Raw genomic sequence first — 13851 nt, forward strand, 5'->3', positions numbered from 1 at the left:
TATTCTTGGGAGAGAAATGGTATATGTGATCAGGTGTTGAGATTACTGTCTTTTATAAAATCAATCAGTGTAAACAGTCAGTTGTCAGTCATGTTCACTTGGGCATTCTGTAATATGTTCCTTTCTATAGGAACACCACACAGTTCACAACTCGTGAAAGATACAAAAATCACCCTTCTCCTTTTTGACATAGAAAATATGTATTTATACTGTAACATACCAGTAGCAGGAACAATGAACATCACAGAACTAAACGTGAATCATAACAGTCAGCTACCACAGGAACACACCACAAAAATACACAATTTGCTGGAACTCATAACTGAACATAATTTCATTTTAAATATGAGTAATATTTACAAGATAATAGACTACATTCGGATCTCCAGTGATAGGTGCTCTTTCCAACACATCCATAAACCATGCAGAAAACATGATTTTTAGGAATATTATCACAAAGAATTACAGCATTCTTATTAGATTAGAAACATGGATAGTATCCTTTGTATAACTGATGAATCTTCAGCAAAAATTGATCAGTTGTGTGCAGATATAAATAGAATACACGAAAAGATAAGACTCACAATGGAAAAGAACATGACACCAAATAACCTTCTTAGATTTTTAGGATCAAAAAAGAAAACAATCAGCATTGCTTTGAAATTTACTGTAAACCTACAACAAAGGACATTATCATACATCAGGCTTCAAATCACCCAAATTCACTTAAGCAATCAGCACTTATGCTTTTCAGACTCAACACAGGACCGCTCAGCACCAAAAACTACCAAAAAGAGCATTATCATACAAATAGCAACAATCGATTGCTACAACAATAATTTTACAGACAGTAAACATAACACATACTCAGGCAAAATCAACAGCACAAAAGACCATCTCACAAACAAATACACAGGAATATAACAACAAAGACACAAAGAATATATGAAAACAAGAAAGAAGATTCGAGATGGTACACTATGACACACAGCACAAACTCACGTATAAAATAGCAAACGTCTTCAAAGGGCAAGGCATAAATATAGTGTGCAAAACAGATAGTTCAATCCAAAAGTACAGTCCAAAAATAACAAAAGATACGGACATATACCAGAAAGCAGGAATATACCAACTACAATGCAACACATGTGATGGAAGATACATAGGACATACCAGCAGAACATTTGACAACTAGTATAAATAACATACTGGAGCATGAAGCTTCTCAACTTTTGCATAACATTTAAGCGAAAGTAATCGCAAACCTACTACTAGAGACAAAGACATTGAAATAGAATAAATATTGAAAGAAAGATCTTAAACGAAAATAACGGCATACACAAAACAATGGCTGAACATTTGATACTATTAAAAGGCCAAGTCAATATGACTAACTACTCATTGCTTACACTGACTGGTTATATATTAGATAGTATTCCTAACAGCTGATATTCCGAACAGCTGATCACATATCGCTTTTCCCTTCCAAGAATGGAAAAGCATGGAAAAATATAAAAAAGAAATAAAAGCTAAGAAAAGAAAAAATAGAATAAAGAAGGAGTACACACACACAGAATTGACATCAGCATACAGTCACAGAAAAATCCTGAGAATGTTGGCAGCACTTACAGAAATAAATGACACTATACACACAGGAAAAATGGCACCTGAAATGCTACATGTTGAAAACAATGAGAAACAGAAATGTGCAAACCTTTAAATAGTTTGCCACCAGAGAGAAAGCTGTTTGTCTTAAAAATAATGAATTACATGCTGACCAGTAAATATTTTTCCATTTTAGTACAAAAACCTCGACTAACTGTTTTAAATGTATAACCAAAGTGCAAACGATAACCTGTATGTGCAAAGGAAAAAACTCCTCGTATGAATAAAAAACTTAATGTGCAGTATGCAAAAGGCGTTTTTCTTTTGAACTTCTGTAATTTATATACAACTTCTGCGAAAATAGCCAGCACAAGAAATTTGTTAGCAAGTAAGATGTTTAGAGGCCACATGCCTCCATAGTATATTTTCAACAACATTTAGAGCTGTTCTTGGTTGTAGGTTTCATAATTCCCTTCCCTGGCCAAATCTCGTTTCAGAGTGACCGGTTATCTGCGAACTTTCCTGTTATGAAGGTTAGGTATACAGGGTGGGGAACTGCAGAACGACAACCATTAGCTGTAGTTGGAAGTGAGACTCTACACAACATAAGTTTGTTTCCTGAACCTAAACTCAGGCACCAAAAGGACATGAAGGCACGCAAATGGCTAGTAATCAAAATTAGTGTCACATCGAAGCACCATGATAAGTTCCATACACCCAGAAATGAATATTCGGTAGAGTTTTAACCGTGTGGCTATGGTGTGTGAATGTGCATTGTCATGGAAAATAATTATTCAAATAAAAATAAATTTCTAACATAAAATGTTTTTAAAACAGACCAAAAATTATTATGTAATTTCTCCAAGCCCCACATAGATTCCTAACTCCATTAAGACAGTTCTGAAAATTTGTAATTGTGAATTTTTAATAACTATGGAAATCTTTCTAAGTTTTATAGCTGAAAACGTGGAGCACATACAGTAGGTAATAATTCGTAGTAAATTGTTCAGGTATCAATTCTGTACTGAATATGGCCCACGTTCCACATTATCAGCCTTACTAGTATTTTTATAGCTATAAAAATTCACTATCACGAATTTTTGGAAATATCAGTATGGGGTTAGGAATCTGTAGGCAAGGAGAAATTCCTTTACACTTTTTAGTTCGATTGAAACGCATGTTGAGTAAAAATTTATTTTTATTTAAATAATTAGGTCCTGTTCTTTAATCTTGTGTAAGTGCATTTTTAATCGACTTCCAACATTTTGATGAGATTGCAACAGAGATATGTGGTAAATTTCGGGTTTATTTCAGCTTCTCATCACTGCCCATTGAAAAGTTAATAATAATATGGTAAATAGTCATGTATATAACGAATCTGGTTGAAATGGCTCCAGGCGTCCCTGAATTATGCTCTTGTATTACCAGTTTTCAGCTGAATGGGTGGAATAAGAGGGTGGAGGGCTGGGCTTATACTGTGAGAGTAATTTTTTTCCAGGTTTCAAGTGAAACATGTGCCTAGTCCGGTATAAATTGCTTCACGCATTAGGAAATACAACTAAAACAAATGAGTTATTGCAATCTCTTTCTGCTGCTAAGTTATGGACATTGCACCTGTAGAGTCTGTGACGCAATTTGCCAAGTAGTCACCGCGCAAGAACTGGTAATGGACGTGTGGTATTCTCTGTTATGCTTCTTTGTCACTCCGTTTTCATCCCCAGGCTCACCCCTCCTGCAGATAGGTGGTTATTACTCACACACTATTTCATTATTATCCAATTCTGAGCTACGTTTAAAATATTAAGTCTAGCTCGTCAACTAGTTAGTTGAAAATCAATTGCAAACATTGTAATGAACAAATAGACAAGAAAGTGGCCTTATAATAATATGTAAAAAGGAACGTTGTTTGAAAACAGCCCTCAACGTTTGTTTCCATTTGCAGTCTTGAACTTGATTTAAAGTACATCGCCGTAATGCCGACTGTTTACTGTTGATTTCTTTTACAATTATAAATGTTCTAGGATTGTCTCTTATGAGGCCCAAAATATAACATGAGCATAACTTTTTCTGCAGCGAGTTGACTCTTCAATTTCTTTTCGGCTGGAGATCTTCAGTGTTTCCATTCCATGCTGTGGCGTTTGGTCTCTGGTTCAAACTGATGAAGTTTCTTCTCCAATGGTGATATGTTTGAAAAAGCTGAACTATATGAAATAAAATCGTCGTAATTTCAGAACTGTTTGCGTTAGGAAGTTCAAACTGCACCGTTGGCCGCAGGGCATAATGAGAATTAGTACGCTCATGCGCACGTGCCTTGTTGTTGTTGGCCATTTTCATTTGGATGGTTTCGTCAATAATCAAAATCGGCTCATTTGGGAGACTAAAATCAGCATTTCGTGAATGAGAAGTCTCTTCATCCTCAACAGTTGACTGTGTGGTGCCCAATGTCCAGTCACGGAATAATCGGTAAGATATTCCTTGATAGCACTGTGACTACCGTACAGTACATGAAGGTTTTAGATGATTTCATCCGCGTTATTAAAAGTGACTGATTTCGGTAAGATGTGGCTCACGCAAGGAACTCGACCCCATCGAAGCAGGAGAGAGTTTGATGTCCTGGAGGGCACTTTGGGGACTGCATTCTGGCTCTCTGCTACCAAGAGGCCACTGGCGTGGGCCTCGATTGGAGACACCATATTCTCCGAATCTGAACACATGCGACTCCTTTTTGTGGGGCTGTTTTAAAGACAAGGGATACGCCAACAACCACAAAACCATTGCTGAACTGAAACCAGCCATTCAGGAGGTCATCGGCAGCATCGATTTTCCGACACTTCAGTGGATCCTGCAGAATTTCGCTATTCGTCTGCACCACATCATCGCCAATGATGGCTGGCATATCGAACATGTCATAACCTAAATCCGAACATCTGTAACGACGTTTACATGTTGAATAAAGTGTGTGCACGCCGTAGCTTGTAACAAATTTGCGTTTCTTTTTTTTTTCAAATAGTTCAGTAATTGGCACTCTGTAAATAAAGCGATTCGGAGCGTGCGTAAAAGGGTGGGGGCAAGTTGTTCAAAACAAACAACATTCTCCGATTTTGTATGAACTAAACTGGAGCAGCATCTCTCAAGCGGAGAACATTCGCCATTCTTTGAAGTGAGCTCTGTACAATTTCGAGCTGAGTGTTTTGTTGAGGTTAAGTTTTACCGAATTTTTTGTAGTAATGACAGAATTCATGTTGCCTGGAACGCAAAGGAAGATATACGTAGCCCGAAGTCATACTGAAGAGAGAAACTGTAGAAGTTCATACGGGTTTAACAACAAGAACATTATCTGTCTGGCGAACTCACTTTCAGAAAATACTGAAAGAAGAGGGGGTGAATTTTCAAACGATGTCAAAATTAAAACATTTTTGTTGCAGAGCCAAGTTTTTAGACTGATGTCTGAGAAGGCTTAAATATACACTAAACTATTGTGTCGCTGATATTTCCAGATGTTCATCATCATGACTTCTCACAGTTTAAATCTTATATTATTTTACTATCAGGTAGTCTGATCAGAAAAATTAATAACTGGTTTATTACTAACCTAGTGAACTGTTTCTCGTAACGAACCGCACGGATGTCCGCCTCCGTACTTGACACGCGAACAGACCAATATGCGTCGTATTTAACCAAAATTATCTTGTGTTAGAAAACTCTACCAGAGTTCCGATTTTCAGTAATTGAAAATGTCATGTAATCTTAAGATTTCGTTGCCATAATATGTTCACCTATTTTCAATAACGAAAAAGTTTCCCGAATGTCGGAAATTCGATAACATCGCAAGACAATACATTTCTGTAAACCGTCCGTAAACGTCTTAATAATTTGTTGCCGCACATAAAAGTAAAACCGAAACGTAGGGCAACCCTTCCACAAAACACTGATGCCAGTTGCATATTAGTACACTGAATAGTGTGCCTGTTTGAGGGAGTTCAATGAAATGTAATAACACTAGTGAGTTCAGTGACGGATATGGCAAACGACACACAAAGAGAAACTTCTCAAGAAGGTGGAGAGGTAGCGAGAAGGAACTCCTTCGTTAGAGAATATGCTTCGAATTTTTTATTTATATGAATTTGATAACTTTCTCAGAGAATGTTCTTTTGATCTGAGAATCTTCTCCGGAGAATGTTCTCTTTTTTATTTAAACAGCCCATTATAATGCTGGTCTAGTATCTGAGGACAATTTCTCTCATGATTGCGTTTCTGCTTTTCGTTTAGTTGTTTTGCAATTATTTGGCATAGACTTTATGGAAGTTGAGCCGTTATGAACCATGACTAACGCGCATTTGCCACTTCATCATCAATTAGTCAGCGGTTCATCTGCATCTACATCTTCATTTATACTCCGCAAGCCACCCAACGGTGTGTGGCGGAGGGCACTTTACGTGCCACTGTCATTACCTCCCTTTCCTGTTCCAGTCGCGTATGGTTCGCGGGAAGAACGACTGTCTGAAAGCCTCCGTGCGCGCTCTAATCTCTCTAATTTTACATTCGTGATCTCCTCGGGAGGTATAAGTAGGGGGAAGCAATATATTCGATACCTCATCCAGAAACGCACCCTCTCGAAACCTGGCGAGCAATCCACACCGTGATGCAGAGCGCCTCTCTTGCAGAGTCTGCCACTTGAGTTTATTAAACATCTCCGTAACGCTATCACGGTTACCAAATAACCCTGTGACGAAACGCGCCGCTCTTCTTTGGATCTTCTCTATCTCCTCCGTCAAACCGATCTGGTACGGATCCCACACTGATGAGCAATACTCAAGTATAGGTCGAACGAGTGTTTTGTAAGCCACCTCCTTTGTTGATGGACTACATTTTCTAAGCACTCTCCCAATGAATCTCAACCTGGTACCCGCCTTACCAACAATTTTATATGATCATTCCACTTCAAATCGTTCCGCACGCATACTCCCAGATATTTTACACAAGTAACTGCTACCAGTGTTTGTTCCGCTATCATATAATCATACAATAAAGGATCCTTCTTTCTATGTATTCGCAATACATTACATTTGTCTGTGTTAAGGGACAGTTGCCACTCCCTGCACCAAGTGCCTATCCGCTGCAGATCTTCCTGCATTTCGCTACAATTTCTAATGCTGCAACTTCTCTGTATACTACAGGATCATCCGCGAAAAGCCGCATGGAACTTCCGACACTATCTACTAGGTCATTTATATATATTGTGAAAAGCTATGGTCCCATAACACTCCCCTGTGGCACGCCAGAGGTTACTTTAACGTCTGTAGACGTCTCTCCATTGATGGTTATTGAAAATCATGTCAAGGACTTGGTCAATGCTGTCATCTGTCCTGGTCGTGGCTGGAAGTCCTTCTCTTTCGTCGTCCTTCGAAAGCGAACGAACAGGTTTGAATTGTTCGGCTCACTGCTAAACAGTTCCCCAGTATTGCACTTTTAAGTCTTATGAATTTCAGCCTCTCGTACACCTTCCTGTCACAAAAAAGATAAATAACACTCTTCTTTACTACAAACAGTGAGGCAGTCGTGTTTACTTCGTAAAATCTTAAAGCGAACTGATGAGAAAACGCTTAAATCTGGCGGCTAGCGACAGCACTAATCTGTACTGCCAACCTAACGTTGAGTAGAACGAAAGTGGAGATCCCTCTTGGCTTACCTACTTAATTAAAAATAATTCAAACATGAGATCTTAACTAACCTACCACTACATGGTTAAATACGTAAGCTACGAGGACGTGCTGAAACGTAATGTCTCCGAATTTTTTACGTGAAAACTCTTAAATTATTTTAAATAAAGTAAACATTATTAACTTTCTAAATCGTTGTTCTTCATGTCCAATTGTAAGTATTATTTCTCAACATACTCTTCCTGGAGACGAGCATATCTCTCCCAACAAGAAACCAGTTTGTTGATACCGTCGCTGTAGAATATTTAATGACGGAGCCACAGCCGCACTTCTGCTTGCACCGCTTGATCACTATCAAAGTGAGGTGCTCGAAGGCGTTATGTAAGTTTTAGATACAGATGAAAATCGCACGGGGCCAAGTCGGGAACGTACGGTGGACGATCCGAAGACAGCGAAGCCAAAGCGTCGGACTGTTTCAGATGTGACAGCACTCGCGTGGTGTCTGGCGTTATCATGGAGGAGGAGATGGTGCTCCCTGTGTGGTTTCCTGCGGTTAGAAACTCGGTTACAGCACGCTGTTTCTCACGCACCGACACAGCTATTTTACACACCGTCATATTACACGCTACTACACGCTCTAGCGGCAGACGGCTGCAACTTGCGCCGGCAAAGCGGGGAAGTCGACCGAGTAATATGTATGAAATGTAATATCTCAACCAATATTGAGAACAGAATAAAAAAAATTCCGAGGCATCGCTTTTCAACACGCCCTTGCATGCCCTCCAATGAGCTATGTCCGGGTACAGAAAAATGTGTGTTGTCGCAATAAAGTAATCTAAAAATCGTCTGAGCTCACTTTTAGGTGGTCCCACAAGTAGCTATAATCATATTCTATACCAGACTACCGTTTAGCCCCACTTTTCATCAGCATATATAGCGGAATGGTTACACTCGCACCACCACGCCAGTGTATCTTAAATCAATGATTTCGTAGTATTTTTAAAACCTTCGTCTTGGTTTATAAGACAGGGCACAATTCGACAGATACAAATTCGCGAGAATTACTAATTTTTATTCATATGAATCTTTTGCCAGTTATTATGTTGCAATAGGAAACAGATCTATGGGAGATAGAAGATGAACATGTAGAAGGCATCTCAGTAGATTGCTTACTGCTGTATATCCTAATGCAAGCCAACCGAGTGCGCTTTCAGGGTTATTTGTTATTCACGAAAGCCCGCAGTACCGCATGAGAAGCCGGCCGCGGTGGTCTAGCGGTTCTAGGCGCTCAGTCCGGAACCGCGCGACTGCTACGGTCGCAGGTTCGAATCCTGCCTCGGGCATGGATGTGTGTGATGTCCTTAGGTTAGTTAGGTTTAAGTAGTTCTAAGTTCTAGGGGACTGATGACCACAGATGTTAAGTCCCATAGTGCTCAGAGCCATTTGAACCATTTTGAACCGCATGAGAAATCGGGCCTTAAAAGGAAGGGATAGGGGACAGCGTCTTTCACATGGGAACGAGGTGTTTCTATAAGGATGCTCCTTATAACACCCATGTCAGAAATGGAGTTTGTCAGAAGTTGATTTTTACTTACTGCAGTCAGTGGAATACGACCAGAAGCCTGATCTTTCGCTTATGTACTTGAGTTGTAAAGTTTTCGCTCTACCGTGAACCGCCTTGGTCGCACTACGGAGCTGTTGTTGAGTAATATGTATAAATGCAAACCGCCCACAATTCTACACTTAACCTCATAACTTTCTGGCACTCTCACTCTCTCACTGCTAAATCCGAAATTAGTAAGAGTACAATCGAACACTTCTCTTCTGGTAATCATGCACAAAACTTACAGTGGTATTGCAGTCTAACTACCTAATGTAGTGGTTCAGTGAATGCCCAGAAAAAATGAAGGGTAAGTAGAGCAGCAAGCAGATCTAAATGACGTAGCTTGATGATGGGCACGAATGTTTCATCTCAACATTTACACACGAAGCCGTACCGTACCAGCACTGTCATTCAACACTGTTGTAAAGTTCACTAAATGTTGTTTCAGTCTTCAGTCTGAAGACTGTTTTGCTGCAGCTCTCCGCACTACTCTATCTCGTGCAAGCCTCTTCATACTCGAATAACCACTGCAACACATATCTATTTGAACCTGCTTACTGCTGTAAGAGACAGGGACTTATATAGGGGGGGGGCGGGGGGCGGGGGGGTTGCTGGACCCCACCCCGAAATAATGAATATAAAGAAAAAAATAAGTTGGGTATCTGAATTATGTTAATGAATGATGCGTGAATACATCGCCGTGGCAGAGTCACACTTCCCCTGTCTTCATGAAGAGAGTGGGGTAATGGTGATGTGAAGTTCGTGCCAGTTCGGGTTGATTCGGTCCGAGTCGGGCTCGCACCCGTCCACCTGCGCATATGCGGACAATTACACCACGTTCGGAATAAAGGCCAGTTCACATTTCCGTTCATTTCAGTGCCCATTCCGTCTCAAAAAATGGTGTAGATTCATGCTACCTTCCGTCAGCCTTCCGTAAGTTGACGTGACAGATTCCTGTTTCTCCTCGTCCAACTGTTTTTGTACGAATAGTGAATGTTTAATGAATTTAAAAAAAAAAAACAATTTCATGCCATGAGCGTAAGGGAATATATCAATATACTCGTTAAATCTCGTCGATTCCGTTTTGCTCCAATTCAAAAACAAACTTGATTTTTTATCAATATACATCGTTCGAAACATGTTATTTGTCGTTAGGTAATTGTAAAAATTTTAGCTGATTTCTCCACAAGGAATTCCTGAAAGAAGTTTCAAGAGATCCTGTTCAAATATCGTATATCTTCGCCTCGTCTGAGCTGAAACTATGTTTGAGACAAAAAGTTTAGTAATTAAGTTCTGTTAGTTGAAATATGTCCACACCAGCAGCTTATATTTACAAAAGCTTCTGAGTGTGATGTTTTAGTTTATTTATAAGTGCGTAGTATACATACTATATACTGGTTCACTATTAGCACATATCACAACCCTTTATAGGTAAATTAATAGAGGAGCAGAAAACTGTATTGTAACAGCACGCATTAGGTAAGGAATGTTGCGGGCTGACAGCACTCCGCAGTGCTTGCGAACTTCCCGCGTCATACCGATTATTTGCTCAAGTATGAATGCCGCGGAAGTAACAATGTTTCGGAAAAGCGCATTCTGAGCACGTTCATGTTCAAATGTAGTGACTGTCATGGTGCGAATAAACGTAATGACATAATAGGTTCTAGCTATGTAGCACTACCCATTCCCATTGCACATACACTGGCGTTTGTCTCAACGGCGAGCGTTACTGACAATTACCAACCGGCGGCAAGAACCAAATTCTCTGTACTGGACACAGACAAAACAATCTAAATTTCGTTGTTGTATGTTATTGTTTGTTCGACATATGTTATACTTGTAACGAAGTATGGTGGTGTGTTAAAAGTTACTGTTTACGTTATTTTCACTGTATTTAAATTGGCCGTAAGTGAACCACAATCATAATGAAGGGACAAGCTTCTAGTCAAAACTTTTTCGCCAAAAAAAAAAAAAAAAAAAAAAGTGTCTATAAACCTGCTGGAAACACTCCTGAAGTCGTTAGTGTTACGAAAGGAAATGGGCTTCACCGTGTCAATTCTGAAGTCAGTTGCGTTGGCAGAATTGCTTGTTGTGACATCGCTACTTCGAGGTCAATTACTGTGGTTGCTGTTACGGAGGACAGTGAGTATGATTAAGTAAGGAAAAATATGTGTGATATTGGAAACTATTGTCAAAATAATTCCGTTCAGTCTTTCACAAACGAAAAAATAATTTTTTGTTAGAAAATATTTGGAAACCTGAGCTTGGGTCGAAATTTCCCTCCATTACTCGTTCCAACCATACCACATCTTTTCAAACGAACTGGCTAGAAGCGTTTACGTGGTAAGTTTATTCATGGGAAAAATCTGGATGTTTTTGAAAGTACTGCGTGCTATTTTCCCATACCGAAAATATAGGGAAAAGAGATCACCAAGTAGCAGGGGCGTTGTTTACTCAGGCTTTCGTCAACTTAAGAAAAGCCAGGAAAATGTTTAGCAACCATTAGAACTTATCATAAGAAATATGTTTTGATTGTTGAAAACACAAAAGCTATATTTAATCAAAAATGTTAAGCTGTTTTCAATCGAGTAAATGTCCAAAGAAGACTGGATATTGACAGTAATAGAAAATTGTTAATCCGCATAATAGTAACAATTCGATTTTGCGGGAGGCAGCAAATAGCTCTAAGGGGTCATAGTACTCTGCACAAATAAACCTTGAAGAACCGGACGAAAATGATGAGAATTTTCGATCGTCGTTAAGATTCAGAGCCAACGTTGGAGGTAACATTCTTAAAGATAAGTTAATGACCACTGATGGGAAGACCATTTGTACACGTTCTTTCATTCAAAACGAACTTTTTACATAACACAGTTGGTTACTTAATACAATTAAAAATTGTAGAAAACGTCAGAAAGTCTATTTTTTATTCCGGTTTAGCAGATGAAACCACTGACATCTGTCAAATGGAACAATTCTCTCTCCATGCGATACGCAGATGAGCGAACTTCAAAAGTCAGGGAAGATTTTCTGGCATTCGTTCCCCTTTATGATGTCACTGGAGGAGGTTTGGCTAACGTAACACTGAAGACTTTGTCGACATTAGGGCTTGACGTAAACAAAATGAGAGCCCAAGGGTACGATGGCGCTTCCATGGAGTGTGTGTAATTCAGAGGAGTACAAGCTTCCATCAGAGGAAGGCTACCGTTGGCCCCGTATTGTTCTACACACACTCTAAATTTGTGTTTATCATATGCGAGCAAACTATATACTATAAGAAACTGTATGGGCGTCATAAAAGAAGCCTGTGGATTCTTTCATTTGTCAGCCAAAATAACGAAAATATTTAAATCAATTATGTCTGAATGTTGTCCAGAAAAAAAGAAAAAGAAACGTTTCAATGTACGAAACCCGGCACAACTCAGTATTTTCATTTAAAGATATTTTGGAGCCTATCTTTCTCTCCCTTTTGCAAAACAGAAGAGGAATTGCGTGACACGGTATCTAAGGCTCACACTCTAAGTAGTACTATAATACAATTTGCATTTCTTGTTAATCTTTTTGTTTTGAGTCGGATGCTATCAATGAGCCATAACTTATCTCATCGCCTTCAAAACAAAAATATTGGTCTTCTACGGGTCTTGACTAATGCTACGAGTATCTTACACCTTCTGCCAAAGGAGAGGGCAAATGCAGATGACTCATTTAAAGCCTTGTGTAATGAAGTGAAGACATTCGCTGCCAAACTTGACATTAAGGAAGAGATTTCAAGAATTTGTCCCCTTCAATCAGCAAGAGTAACGTCCCTTACACCTTGGAATTAAGAAATGTAACATTTATAACATAGAATGTAGAAAGACCTAGAGTATCAATCACTAAAAAAAAGTTCTTAGTGAACACAAGGAATTTATGGTTTTGTGGATTCCACACTGCAATCACATTTCTTTCTCAGGTTTGCCTAATAGGTATGAATAGAAGTCAGTGCAACTGTATTTACTGAAGTTTAAACAGGTCAGCAAAATACACTTAACGCTCCTCACAGTAAATCTATTCCTCTCATCTGTCCACTGTGTCGATAGTAAGCTAAAAACTCTTTCAACATTTACATTGTGGGCAGGGGGTGAAAAGAAGTACTGCACTATATTAAATTATTCTCTGAACTGCTCATTACACTGGCAAGATCTGAAAAACCTAAGCCATTTTTCATGTGCCATCAACTGATTCCATTGTTCACGGTGTTTCCACTTGTTGTTTTACAAATGACTGTATATGAACTATTTCATCAAATAAGAGGCTGTCATTTACTAGAATGCCCTTCTCATTTAGCCACATTAAAGTATTTTCAACTACTGACCATTCTGGTGGTTCTGTGAGCATCATCCATGATAATACAGAAAACTCAGCTATTCCCTGTAACCATGAGGATAAATAGTCTACTGAAGCAACATAAAACGTTGATACTGCTATGTCAAATTTCTTAACAGACTGGTCATCACAATCATTCAGCAGTTTTTTTACACTTAGTGGTACAAAATGTTCATGTTTCCTTGAATTTATACTTGTCGAAGCTTTATTTAAGACTGCTAATACTTCACATATGGAATTATTCTGTTTCTCAATGCTCAGAATGGATTGTTGGAAAACACTCATTTGTGAATGTACAAAACGTAAATAACATTCATTTATAGGATCACTGAAAAAACTCTAAGATTGCAGGGCACTTTCAGTTAGACTGCGACTAAAAGTAAGATTTCAAAGGTTCATACGTTTTCAAGATCCTTTCTATGGCTGGCAACAATGAAAGCCACCTTGTTTTGGAAAAAGAAAGTAAATTTTTGTAAGTGACACCAACAAATTCACAGAATTCAGTGAGTTTTGCAACACGAATAGAAAAAATATGAAAATGGTTGTACAACTTCATGACAATCCAGTCAATGTCAACAGGTAAAACAACACAAGCACTTTGAAGTGTGTTATGAACTA

This window comes from Schistocerca serialis, chromosome 1, assembly GCF_023864345.2.
Source record: "Schistocerca serialis cubense isolate TAMUIC-IGC-003099 chromosome 1, iqSchSeri2.2, whole genome shotgun sequence".
Lineage (NCBI taxonomy): Eukaryota > Metazoa > Arthropoda > Insecta > Orthoptera > Acrididae > Schistocerca > Schistocerca serialis.